This window comes from Teleopsis dalmanni, chromosome 1, assembly GCF_002237135.1.
Source record: "Teleopsis dalmanni isolate 2A chromosome 1, ASM223713v2, whole genome shotgun sequence".
In the NCBI taxonomy this organism is placed as follows: Eukaryota; Metazoa; Arthropoda; class Insecta; order Diptera; family Diopsidae; genus Teleopsis; species Teleopsis dalmanni.
This window is the reverse complement of record NC_051846.1, coordinates 47,971,200-47,985,115: the sequence shown is the minus strand read 5'-3', so window position 1 is coordinate 47,985,115 and position 13,916 is coordinate 47,971,200. Positions and strand designations below refer to the sequence as shown.

General features: G+C 27.5%; 2 long non-coding RNA genes across 8 annotated transcripts; both read left to right on the top strand.

Annotated features, from left to right (window-relative positions):
- The first annotated feature begins 263 nt into the window (after window positions 1-263).
- LOC119670403 lies at window positions 264-2,731 on the top strand. 5 transcript variants are annotated; one of them, XR_005251713.1, is made up of 5 exons: window positions 264-363; window positions 425-522; window positions 1,972-2,039; window positions 2,144-2,447; window positions 2,507-2,731. It is a non-coding gene; the product is annotated as an uncharacterized LOC119670403 (long non-coding RNA). The 5 variants fall into 5 exon arrangements; XR_005251714.1 differs by having other exon boundaries at window positions 2,122-2,447; XR_005251710.1 differs by having other exon boundaries at window positions 2,108-2,447.
- Window positions 2,732-10,276: 7,545 nt separating this feature from the next.
- On the top strand, window positions 10,277-13,025 carry LOC119673322. Of its 3 annotated transcripts, XR_005252044.1 has the most exons (5): window positions 10,277-10,516; window positions 11,394-12,024; window positions 12,100-12,241; window positions 12,314-12,852; window positions 12,974-13,025. It is a non-coding gene; the product is annotated as an uncharacterized LOC119673322 (long non-coding RNA). The 3 variants fall into 3 exon arrangements; XR_005252042.1 differs by lacking the exon at window positions 12,974-13,025 and having other exon boundaries at window positions 12,314-12,873; XR_005252043.1 differs by lacking the exon at window positions 12,974-13,025 and having other exon boundaries at window positions 11,343-12,024; window positions 12,314-12,873.
- Window positions 13,026-13,916: the final 891 nt, after the last annotated feature.

Genomic DNA, 13,916 nt, shown 5'->3' with positions numbered 1-13,916 from the left:
TACTTTTAGTACTTTTGCTACTAAACTAGTAGCAAAAGTACGAAATTGACAATCCAGATATGACTTTCTTATAACATACCTTTGGTCGTGGCCTGAGCTTAAAAATTGATCACATAACGGTCTGTCATATGATGAATGGTCACAAGTAATTGGTAAGTAAACGTTCTGTTGAAATAATCTATCTAAGCTATCTAAGCTTTTACTTTAATGTCAAATTAATTTTAAAAATTATATATATGTACATTATCTAATTGACAGTTCAAAGAAAATATTCTAATAGAGATTGTTTACGCTATTATCTCTATTGAGTATATGTCACAGATTTAGTTATATATACTTAAGTTTATTGAAAACTATTAAAAAGTATTAGAATTATAGTTTTTGTTTGATTTTTGGTAATTTTTTAACATTCTTTTTTTTTCAGTTATCTCGCATGCATTCAAATAAATAGAAATAAAATTTTCAGTGAAAACTTTGCAAACGTGATTTGAACTAAATGTAAAGGACGTTTCGTAAAGGCACGTATGTGTATGTTTATAAATATATATGGTATATTCTAAAATAAGTCTCATCATTGTATCATATTCTTTGAAATTCAAAAATCATAAAATCCACTGGTTAACTAAATCATCAAAGATCTGACAGCTAAATGACTTTCGTTAAGACGAATGTGATATAGTCCAGATTCCCATCTGGGTTGGCTTTACACCACGGTGTTTTTAACCAATGTATCAGTGTAATGCACTAATAAACGTTCCATTGGAATGCCAAGGAGTTCCATTGAAGCTTTATATTTGGATATAGCTTACTGCTTTATGGGAAACGTAACCTATTTAATATTTCTGCTGTTCACAGCACGCAGTTGGAAAAAGTTATTGACTGTTTATAAGATTCTTAATCTCAGTTACCACGACACTCGCTTAAGGGAACCAAATGCTTGCCATAACCACCGTGGCACCAGCTTTACATCTCCAGTCGAGTGCCGTAAGTGAAACTCACTCACTACCAGTTATACACCAGCAGTACTAAATGGTGGAAACTGCACTTGTGTCATCTATTACGACAAATTTGACTCACCTTAAAAACCTTTAATCGGAAGGGAAGTCAAATATGACAGTTGAGCAGTCAAAACGTCAAATCCCTAAATACTACAAATCAGCAAAGGTTAGAGAGACAAATTGAGATTTGTTTTGTAGTTTACCCATATAGAAAGCCTTTTTGTATGATAAAAATACGCAATATTCATTATGGATACATTGTTTTCTCAAGCAAATTTAATCAAGATTCTTTTCTATTTTCTTGGCCCTGCCTAAATTTTCCCATTGTTTCTTTTAAATTTTTTATCTGATAAAACCTCTCTAAATTTTTAGCCTTAGCAATGAAATATAAAAACTCTTACAAGTTTCATATAATAATATAAACTCAAAATACATATGGTTATATATTGATATACTCTAGAATATTATAAATTTATAAAAAAGTTCGCATTTCATTCTGCAAAAATTTTTTATTTAAATTTGATAAGAAAATCCCAAAAACTTATACTTTTCGCATTAATGTTTGTATTCGCTTCCAAGTTTATTCATATTTATGCAATTTGGCCGCACCACAATTTTGATTGTTATTTGTGGAGACAGACAAGGAAATTATACATGCAGGATACGAAAATTGCTTTCGTATTCAACTTTTTGGTTACCCAGAAACTCTACATTTTGCGTCGGAACATATTGTTTTACATAAGGAGCAAAATTTATTTTAATAAAAGATGTTCTATTGCACAATATAACAAAACAAAACATCAATACTAGTTAAGAATTTAATCTAAGATTAATTCGTAAAAAAACACAAAATATTATTTATATTAAAATTCATTCTTTATAAAAATATTACATATTTCTTACAATTAAAATAGCTTTAAATTTTAAAGATTATATTGTATATTAAAGTCAACAATATTTTATATGTTTTTAGACTACCCTGCCATTTAACTCACAAAATCGAGTCCTTCCATTCAAAACTTTTATTTAAGGATTGGTTTCGTAAGTATAATGATATATATATCTCTTTCTTTAAGATCTTTTATTTTTCCTAGAATAACTCTTTTCAGTAATTCTAACAAAGTTATCCTACGTCCCTGCTTTAGTTAGTAAATATGGCTTTAACTCGTTTATTCAATGCTTGCAAGAAAATCTGTGGAGCTATGGTTGCCAATGTTGTATATTTAGGCTATTTCAAAAATAATAGAAAACGCAAATTTAAAAACAAAATTCAAAACCAAAACAAAAATAGCCGAGTGTGTAGAAACCGATCAGCAGGAAGATTATCAAAAAAACTAACTCAATTCGACTCAATTCGAAGCGTTCAGCAAGGACCACTACTTACAAGATCTAGATACAAGAACAACCCCAGTGAGCAGTTGTTTCAACTGGTGAATGGAATTGCTGAAGGTAACTGCTCAAATATAGTTTTAAGGAATATTGTTAAGTAACAGTAAATTATTTAATAGTAGTTATCTATTAACGTTAAAGTTAAGTACTCTAAGAGGTGGTTGATGGAAAACAGTTGACGAGAATTTGATATACCAAAATTTTTAATGCAAAATTGTCAGTTTCTTGTATATTTTCAAATGCGAAATATGTTTGGATGTAACGCAGTCGAAATTAAATATATTTACATGGTATTATTGACCGCATCTTAGAATTGTTGAATAAATGTTCCTATGTTACCTTAATTTGTCTTTTAATATGGTAGGGTGTGTTGGTGATGATGAACAAATTTATCCGTCATTGTCAGAAAAACAATGTAAGTAGGTTTCTTCAAATGGTGATGACTAGAAAACGATGAAAGATTGAAGAATCATTCCTTATCAATAAGTATTTAAAACATAAATTATTGACAAAAGATGATTAGAAAATATTTTTTGAGAAAACAAAGGTCTCCTGCAAAAATTATCTAAAAGTTTGAATACCATAGATTCCTAACACATTCAATTACAATGCCATTTTAAGCAACAAAATAAATTTGAATAATGTTTTTAAAATAATTCTTTGACTGAAATTTTTTTTTGAGTGTGGTATTTACGTCATAGCAGAGTTTATGTGTCGCATAACTAACTTTAACATGAATATAAGAACATAAATTATAAGTAACATGATGGTCAATCAAAAGAATATATATAAAGATATTTCACACTACTGGTACCACAATTTAGTGGCAGTTTATAGCAATCCACATTTATAGCAATCAACTGATTTATTTTATATTTCATAACCATTCTATTAAATATGCACCCAGAAGACCCTCTTATATCTATAATTTTAATATTTCCTATGATATCCTCAAACCTTATTTATAAATTAAACTTTAAAGGATTGGTTGCAACATAAAATATTTCAAGAAATTGCTTCAACTGCAAATGGGTTTTCAAACGGTATTATTTTCTCACCACTTTTTTAAACTATATTAGACGGTAAAGTTAACGGAAACTGTAGACGACATTTTAACATCGATTTATGTATGGAGATAGAGCTCAATAGCTCAGATCCGTACTATTAATAGTGTAATTAATTCTGAAATAATTTTTATAATATATAATTAATTTCAAAAACTATTAACATTTAATGCTAAATATTGTTAGAGTCAAACTAACAACATACGCTTAAGATAAATGTCAATTAAGTATTAATTTTGAGTAAAAAAATGTCACTTAAAATCAATTGAATGAATATTAATTTAATATTAAATCAAAACTTGTGTTCATATTAAAATTGGCCTTTATACATAGTTTCATTATTGGACCAATTTGTGAAGATTATATTATATTTATATTATATCTTATAATATAAATCTATATTACTAATATGGTAATCGTATCCCCAAACACGCAATCATGTAGTAAACTGATTAGTATACTGTTAAATATACTTTTAGTAGATATAAAATAGAAAAATATAAATCAAAATAATTACTCTTTGATGTTAACGATTACAAATACAATAGTTTCATTTTATACTTAAACAAACTTATTAATAATATATTTTCTATACCAGTAGCGGTATTTTCAATGTCACTAATGCATATCCAAAATTTTGGCATCGGAATGCTTTCGAATTTGGTATTATTTCTCATAGGGAATACATTTTCTTCGAAACCAATTTCGTGAGGCGTAAGTCGCTGGCTATGAAGAAAATTGTTTTGAACACAATTTTTTGCATATATTTTTGGTAGGTTTTTCTCATTTTTCATTTTTAATAAAATAAGCATAAAATAGGTGGGCTTATGCTGTTGCGGACACATGGATTGGGCAAAGAACAGCAGAAATATTTTTCTTGGCATTCATATCCACGTGGGTCAAATTGAAATTCCATTATGAAAGAATTTTTTACTCTTATTATTTATTATACAATGAATATTTTTTATTATATTTTTTGTGTTTAGTTCCTTTTGTTAAGATATTCAATATATTTAAATGAAAAGTTATTGTGGTGGAAGTTATATTTGAACTGCAAGAAAACTTACAAAAATAAAAAATGAAGTAAAAAATACTAAAATCATAGCTTAATATATTAATAAATAATGCAATATAGTATATAATATAATTACTTATTTTTTATTAATAACCTTTCTAATCCGTATCTTGAACTTTCGCGGTGTTTTCTTTTCTCAATTTTACAAAAAATTTATTTCATTTATATATTATTTTAATATTTTTAAAAATATATTAACCACATATCTGATAGAGTTACATGTACTTTAGTCTATAATAACGAAGTAATTTATAATAATTTTCAATTATAATATAGTAATACTTTCATGTGGTATGATAATGATATTTATGATAATCTGGTACACTTTTTCTTTAATATTTAATATCAATTAAATATTATTAAATATAATTATTGTTGCACATTAATTAAATACTTTTACTTTTTATTTAAAAACTATTAAATTTTCCATCCGATGTTCGTATGTATTCGTATCTATCGTATATACTTCATTAGAAAATAATTTGCAACTCCAATTGTTCATAAGGGAATTGATTGAAAATATATTTTTTATTTATTTTCTCATTTTGTTCAAATTAACGTTCCTTTTTCATTTAAAAGGTAGTAGTAATGAAAAAAACTTTCCTCTAATCAACAGAGGCTTGAAATATTCTGATTTCTGTATTGATTGAATGAAGTTATTACTGCTTGACTGCCTATCTACCTACGATTTTAATCAAAGTTCTTTGCAAATCAAAACTCAATTCAATGGAATTTTTTCAGCGATGTGAATTGCTGATGATTGATAATCATTTGTTAAATTAAAAGGACATGAATATTTCCATAATTTACGAGAAATGTAATTTAAGTCACATCTTAAGTAATAAAACAAGTGCCTTCGACTTTCTCTAAAATTATTAACACTTCAATTATTTAAATAATTTAATTAAGTATTAATATCTACATAACAAGTAATCTATTATCGAATAGAGATCTGTTGGGTAGTCAAGAAGTTTTTAAATGTGAATTTAAATAAATGAAATATTTCTTATTTTAATATTCTTGTTTTCTTATCACTCTACTTTCTATATAGGGTTAATATATCATAAAATTCCTGTTTAATATTTAAATTTGAAGTATTGCACAAATAATATATTTATTAGTAATTTAATTGCAAAGTTGAAGTATAACATAACATAAATGTTTGTCACGTACTAAATATATAATTTCGATATCAATACTCTTTGTAAGATAACCTCATATTACTCAGCAATTCCCTAAGTTACTGAACTGCAAAAACTATGTAAAGTATTCTATATAGTTTAAATCCAGTAACTAATAAATTAATATGCTATTTAATGTGAACAAGATTATTATTATATTCAGGGAATACTTTATTATTTGTATACTTTGGCATTTTTACCAAAGTATACAATCGACCCTACCTTAAAGACGTAACTTGCATTTGGTTACAATTACAGTATATTACGATATTGATATACTCTAATTTTGTTTTAGCAGCTTAAGGTACATCCCATCTTTAGGTTCAAATGGGAAGATTGTGTTGATAAGAAAAACAAATGTCACTATGATCAACATGCAGTGACTTACACTTTGAAATATTGTAATATATCCGTTTTCGTAACCAATAACTACACAACGAAAAATACTTTTTTATTTGCTATTTGAGAAGCAATGAACTAATCCTTTTTCAACGTTCAATATATCGGCTTTTAAATAATCATGGTGCCCAAATTTTCGTGTTGTGTACCCAATTTCTTTACATATCAGCATTTAAATATAGTAATTCAAATTGTTGCACTTAACGTGGATGCTTTTAAAAATTAAGGTTTCTATTTTTTCAGTGGATCCATTATATATTTTCTATATTAAAACCATTGATTTAACAAAATTAATACCGTGCATTGCAGTTACAATGGCACAATAAACAACGTTCATCGACAATTTCTTTAAAGAAAGGACATGATCTTATGGTTCTTTCACTTAAATCAAACAAAGCAATAAAACTTCTCATAGAGACTTAACAATAAAAAATGAAAATTGTTAATAATCGAAAATAAAAATTGCACTAAAAGTGTATTAACAGGGCATACTGATTAAATGATTGATTACGATAGGTTTACAAATCGTAATCATAAATTTCATAATTATTAATTTAAATTAGATTTAAATTATTTAACTTAATTAAAAATCAAAATAAATTTTAAAACAATGATGCCACTCTATTTCATATTAAAATTTTATTTTATAAGACCAGCCAAGATAACTTGCAAATATAACGCAACAATTATGAATAAGTATTATCAAACCACTTAAAATATATATTCGCTTATATCTGTTTTCAATAATAAACAAACAAAGAAGAAATTCTAGAGAAAATTGAGAACTTACCTCCAACAATTATCAAACAGTTCCTCAAAATAAAAACTACGGTGGCACAAGTGCATAATATCAAAGGAAGACTACTTTGGGATGAGAATTGAGAACTTACCTCTAACAATTACCCAACAGTTCCTCAAATCAGAAACCACATAATACCAAAGAAAGACTACTTTCGGATGAAAATTGAATTTTAATTAATATTTCTCAAAGAACGCTAAAATTTCTTTAGTTTTTAATCACAACTCGTGAAATGTACAACTGATAATAATGTAATAATATAAGTAAAATGTTTATTCCATAAGGGAAAAAAATTTCTTGATAGTTTCTTTTTTAACACGAAAAATATGAATTATCCGCATAATCAGGATTCTCTTAGTAAAAATTACTACTTGCAAATAATCGAGGACGAAAAGTAAAAGCATGTCGTACCCACAACAAAAGGCATTTATAAAATTTTGCAAGGGGTTGCAAATTGTTGTGACTTTCTTTGTCAACACCCAGTATAATTACGACTTTCTCCTCTATTCTTGATTTTCAATCAGTAATTGTTTTCTTCATAAATGGCAAACAAATAAAAAAACAATCAAAGTCAATACGCAAACAATAAAAATTAACCTCATCAGCGATTACAAATCAGCACACGCAGTGACACTTTATTAACAAAACGTTGATTTGCAAACAATTCATTCCGAATTGGCAAATTTGGCGGTCCTCAATCTTTGATATAGGGATGAAAACAACCTCACAAAGGTGAGTGACAAAAAAACTATTGAACATAGACGATAACAAAATATAGACAACAATAATCAATAAGGATAAAAAGTGAAAATTCCTATTGTATGAATTGAACTGTATGGAAATTTGCCAAACACCCCTCTACCGAGCAAAAGGATAACAATGACTACACAATAAGTATCGGATCAGTCACACTTAATTGGAAATTATTGGCAATTAATTTAAACGTAGGTTGCGAAAACATGGATTAACTTGTTGAGCTGAGTGTGAATCAGCAAATAAAAAGTGTTGATGTGTGATGTGCAAAAGAAGATACAGAAAATATTAAACACAAATTAAAAAATCTCAATTTTATTGAATACATTAGTAAGAAATATACTGCAGATGTTGCTTAATATGCTAATGAGTATCGTATAAAAAATTTTAAATTCTCACGATGACGCCATAAAATTTTATAATTTAATAGTCTTGAACACACCTTGCTGCAATAAAATCTGAAAAAAAGTTCCATAAAGGAATTTTGTATTCCTCGAAAGAATAGTTTAAAGAATAACAAATTTTTTAAGGCTAACAAAAAATTCTATACGCAACTGTATTTATTTATTATCCTTTTTTGTAATGCAGAATGAAGTACACACGCCTTAAAAAATTCCTGCTGAATGCATAAGTTAAATGAACAGAAACATAAGACATCGTCTATAATAGATCAGTAATGTATTTCGAAAACGAGGGTTTGACACTTAATACGATTTATTCATACAAAATATAAATCATAAAAATAGATTTATAAAACAAATACACAAAGAGACATTCATCAACTTCCTTCTTCTACTTCTTTCCTTACTTTCGCTTTTCTTTTTTCTACTAGAATTTAATAAGACTGGTGTTAGAAGTGCTTTGTGTATGTAGTCCCAGGGTGACAGGAAGCAAATGTCCTGTCGTGTCACTCATATGTAAATTAGCATGTTAATAATAATTAGAATAATAATTATTAAGGAATGAGTTGGCATATTTTATGGTTTATTGAAATAATATAGCTTCCTTGAAATCAATGTAAATAAATAATGAAAATCAAAAAAGAACTGGTGCAGTTTTCACTTATAACTTAATATATTATATAAATTAAAAAAACATTTGAAGTAAATATACGTAAAAATACAATTGAAAGCAGATGTAACTCATATAAAAAATATGTAACTTTATCTAATAATAAATTAAATATATATACTACAATTTTATATACATTAAAACATTTCAGAGAAAATGTATTAAATTGTGTATGAGTATTATTAATTATTACAATGATTGTAATTTTTATTACACTATAATCGTAAATTTATTCCATTTGACCACTAATTTAGAAACAATAACCTGCGCATCAGAATATAATAATAATTCTGAGTGAAAAAAATGCGTTACTTCGTAAGAATAAATACGACAAGTATATATTATAAATTAAAACTCTTATCTAAACAAATAAATTAGGTTCTTCACTTCATACTTTCATTTTCCGATAATAAATAAAAAAAAATTATATGTATATGTTATTATTATACATAATTATTATTGTAGTACTACATATTTTTATGGTGTTTACTGTGCTATGAATCAATTAATTTTATTAAACAGAAAGGTTTTTGAACAGTAGTAAATTACAGCAACAAAGTTTTTATCTTTAATTGTTAAAATTTAATTAACTAATTTAATTAATTCATAAATTTTTAATTGAATAACGGTTTAAAATAAGTTTCTATCAGAAACATTAGTTTCTAGTTCCTTTTTGGCTTTGATTTAATTTTTATTTAATCCATCTAGATATTTGTTAACCGCACAGATAATACGGTGCATTAAAACTACGTCATACAGAATAAATTCCTGAAAAAGATTAAATCTGGTGGTCCCTTATATATTTCACGAATATTTAAGTAATAATTATTCACATATTTTAAATAAATACTAGCACAAATTTATTTATTCACATACCAAAAATATTTTGGAAGCATGTTAACTGTTCCAAGTAGCAAAATAGAATTTGCTTTATTCAATTAAGTCGTTCTGGGAATATAATTCTAATAATATTAGGTACAGGTGATTAACTAAATTAATAGAAATTACGTGCTTCTGCTTTAAATAAGTTCAGTTAAAAAAAAGTATCAACTTTTCATTTAACTCAATAAAAGGGTGTAATTCATACCGAACACTAAACTAATTTGCATTTATTTACGTATCTAAAATTTCCTTTTTACTTTCACGCATTTCAATCATCGACCATCGGACTCCGTTCGGTGCGAATAAAATATCACGTTGAGAAAAAAAACGGATATTGAATCCTTTTTTACAAAGATATTAATCCCTCATTTATTGAAACAAAACCGCTGAGCCGTAATCCTGACAAAATGTACAAAATAGGTTACATGCAGATTCCTCCGTTTTTGAACAGCAAATATGCACTTTTTTGTTTTTAAAATTACGAGGAATATTAATCAAAGCCAATGGCACTCAACTTATCACTGTGAAATTTTTAGCATACTAGTGTTATAAAATTTTTTCTATTTTTCAATGCTTTTTTTTATCTGCCAAATATTACTGAAATTTTTTTTATTAATATTGAGTTTAAAACTTTTTTGCTGTTAAATAAAAAATTACTTTTTTTTTATTACAGTAAATTTTTTTTGTTTCAACATTTTTATCGAGTATAGTTTCATCATAACAGTCATCTGTTTCGTATGCAAATTATAAATTTTTTTTGGTAAATTTGTTGTTTGTATCTTGTTTGTCATAAACAAGCAGACCTCACTAAAATAACAGAAATCAGAGCTTGGAAAAATAAGGGAAGGATTTTTAATTTTCCCTGAAACTGATATCGCTTATCGAAGTTAAAGGATCTTTTTGAGGTAAGTAGAAATATTAAAAATACATTATTCAAAAACGAGTAAAACATTTTCGTATGGTTTCATTAAGTATTGTTTAATTTCATACATTTAAATTTTACTATGGCAATACTTCACATACTTCTGACTTACGATAAGGACTTAAATTATGATTACTATTAGTAATGCTGATATTTAATCTAAATGCCTACAATCCTGAAGTCCCATGAAAGACTAATAAAAAATTTCGTTTTTAACTTCAACAAGATATTTAAATTTAAGTCCACAACTTAAAGTTATATTTTTATAAATATTTATCAGAAAGGTTTTGAAAAGTACTGAATTAGAACAGCAAAGATATATTTTACTTAACTGAATTTTTGGCTGACCACACATCTGTTACGAGTATTGCCATATACCCATCATAAGTACCCAGGGTGCCCTGCCAAATTTGAAGTTCAGAGTCAGTGTTCATTAGCCAAATGCCTCAAAGCCTTACTTAGTTTTGTATGTTCGAACTTGGGGTTTTTTAATCATTTGCTGTGAAAGTTCATTAAGAGCCATGTTATGCAGAATGTCTCGGGCACGGCATGAGTACAAATGTCGGCATGAGAGCTGGCATTTTCGGCATAGCCCGAAAGAGCGAATTTTCCGTGCCCGAGACACTCTGCATAACATGGCCCTAACAAAATCACTTAATGTGTTATATTAGAACACTACATTATTATATGTATATGAAACTGTACAATATCATAGCAATCTTACAGTTTTGAAGTTTAAAATTGTCTTACCTTAAGTTTTAAATTTAAAAGTTGTCATATAATTTTTTTTTTATTTTGTGTGTGTTAAGAATTTAAGGGATTACATAAGACTTGAAATTTTTTTTTGTATATTTATCAAGTAAAACGGAATACATGAATTCTTGTGTGCACTATTTGAAACGCTGAAGCCATAATTTGAAGTATTCAGCTAAATCCTTTACTTGAAATTTGTAAATTTTGATTGACGCTGGATATTTAAATATTTGAATTGCCAAATTATAAGTAAACCACTGTTGATTTTGTATTCATCATACTTAACACACATCGCGAAATTAGTCAGATTTCGTTTATCGCAGCAATGGAGTTCTTGAGAACCTTAAAAAACATGATTATAGAACCACTACTAGATTTAGTTCAGCCAGTTACTGAAGAAAGTTCGCAAAAAAATTCTAATCAAAAAGCTCTACGAGGCAAACAGAAGTACGAGACTAAGAATAAACGTCAACGTAAGCGCAAGACCGAATTAAAATATAAAAAGGGATCGGGAAAAAACAGAAAGAAATCTATGTATGTTGGAAAACCGCAAAGTTATATGCGTCTACGAAAGAATTCTTCGTCACATAAACCCAATAGAAAATGTAACAAGAATGTCAAGTTCACAGGCATTTCTCGTGCAACCCCAGTTCTCACACGTTCAAGACATAGACTGTGTCCAAGCGAAATGTTTGTTGAGTTAGTAAATGGCGTTGCAAAAACTTGCTCCTAATAAAGGTACTTCAATAATTTAAAATCAGTTATTTTTTATAGTCCAAAAGTTTTTGATTACTAATTAGTAATTTATTCAAGTGATCAAGTAAATGGACGAAATAGGCTTGACTGACATCTTAGGTTGCCTTTTTTAAAGAACTTTTACTGAGATGCCAAAGCTTCAAAATTAGCTGTACAAACTTGACGACTATGTTACTAAAACCTATTTATGTTTTGGCAAGTAAGTAACAATTCGTATATACGTCTAATTTTAATTACAAATACTAATGAAATAATTTTCAATGTTTAATAGTTTACCCAACTGCAAAAATAATGGACTGGATGTACTTTATTACCTTTTAATTCGCAATTGCTTCAAGGTCTCCAAATTCTAATATAATTGATCCAAGCGCTTCAGATATTACAAATAATACTACAAAATTAATACACAGTATTTTTGGAGTACCCAAATTGGATAAATTTTTATTATATTTTTACCATTTGCTATTTTATGTGACCTACCTCATTTATAATTAATTTTTGGGAAATTTTTAAAATAAATCTGTCATGGAGAACCCAAAACTGGAAAAAAAACTATAATATATTGGAGCTGAATCAGATACATTGATTGGAATATATAAACAGATTATAAATTTTGAACTTGAAATTTTGAACTCATTTATTTTATTTTTTAATACTACACAAAATGCAACTGATAAATAGGGCGGGGATGCGTTTATTTTTTCCATTTTTTTCGAGCAACAACAGTCTTTCAAATACGACTAAAATAAATAACAAATACGAATGAAAACTAAAAAAAGGTTGTCATTAGCTCACGAATCATATTAAGACGTATATACTTTCACAAGAGCTTTATTTTCCAATTATTAATTATTAATCACTTAATTATTAGTTGATAATTATTATTAATAATTTTAATAATTATTCATTAAGTATTATTATTATTCATTAGGTAACTTAATGTATCAGATCGTCAGCATATTAGTTTAAAACAGCAATTGGAAAGAATTGAATGGTCTGTATATTTAAAAAAGTATTTTATTCAATAAATAAAAAAGAAAAACTTTTAATAAAAACGTTTGTTTTATTTACATATATGAGTTTATTAGTCTATGTTGCAAGTTAATAATCTTATAAAGTTTATTTACAATACATAAAGAATAATAATTTTAAATAAGACTCATTAAGAACAAACTTAGCAATTCAAAATATGATTGAAATTTCTTGGACACATCAATCTAAAAATGATTGCAGTAGAGTCAATCATTCAGTCCAACTTTTTTTCAGTTCCCTTTATGTGTATATACTTCACTTCTAAAAATATCAAAGTAAAAAACTATATACATTAAGACTGAAAAGTTTTCGGAAAATTCTCATTTAAAATTCGCGCGCTGTATATTTTTCGATATTTTAAGTTTATGTAGTTTGGCAGCACTGTCCTTAATTACTATGCCAAAAATGAGCTCGATCTGTCAGACAGTTCGTTTACGGCAGCTGTTGAAACCAGTTCACCTCAGTAGTGCGTTGCGAAATGTCTTCGACGGTCGTACGACCGTCCTGGAAGGCTTTGTACCACTCATAAACTTGAGTTTTCGATAAAACTGATTCCCCATAAGCCTTTTGTAGCATTCGCAACGATTCTGCACACGAAATTTCGTTCGAAACACAAAATTTGATGCAAACTCTTTGTTCAATATTTTTTTCCATTGTTTTTTTCGCAACGCCCTACTGAGGTGAACTGGTTTCAACAGCTGCCGTAAACGAACTGTCTGACAGATCGCGCTCATTTTTGGCATAGTAATTAAGGACAGTGCTGCCAAACTACATAAACTTAAAATATCGGAAAATATACAGCGCGCGAATTTTAAATGAGAATTTCCGAAAGCTTTTCGGTC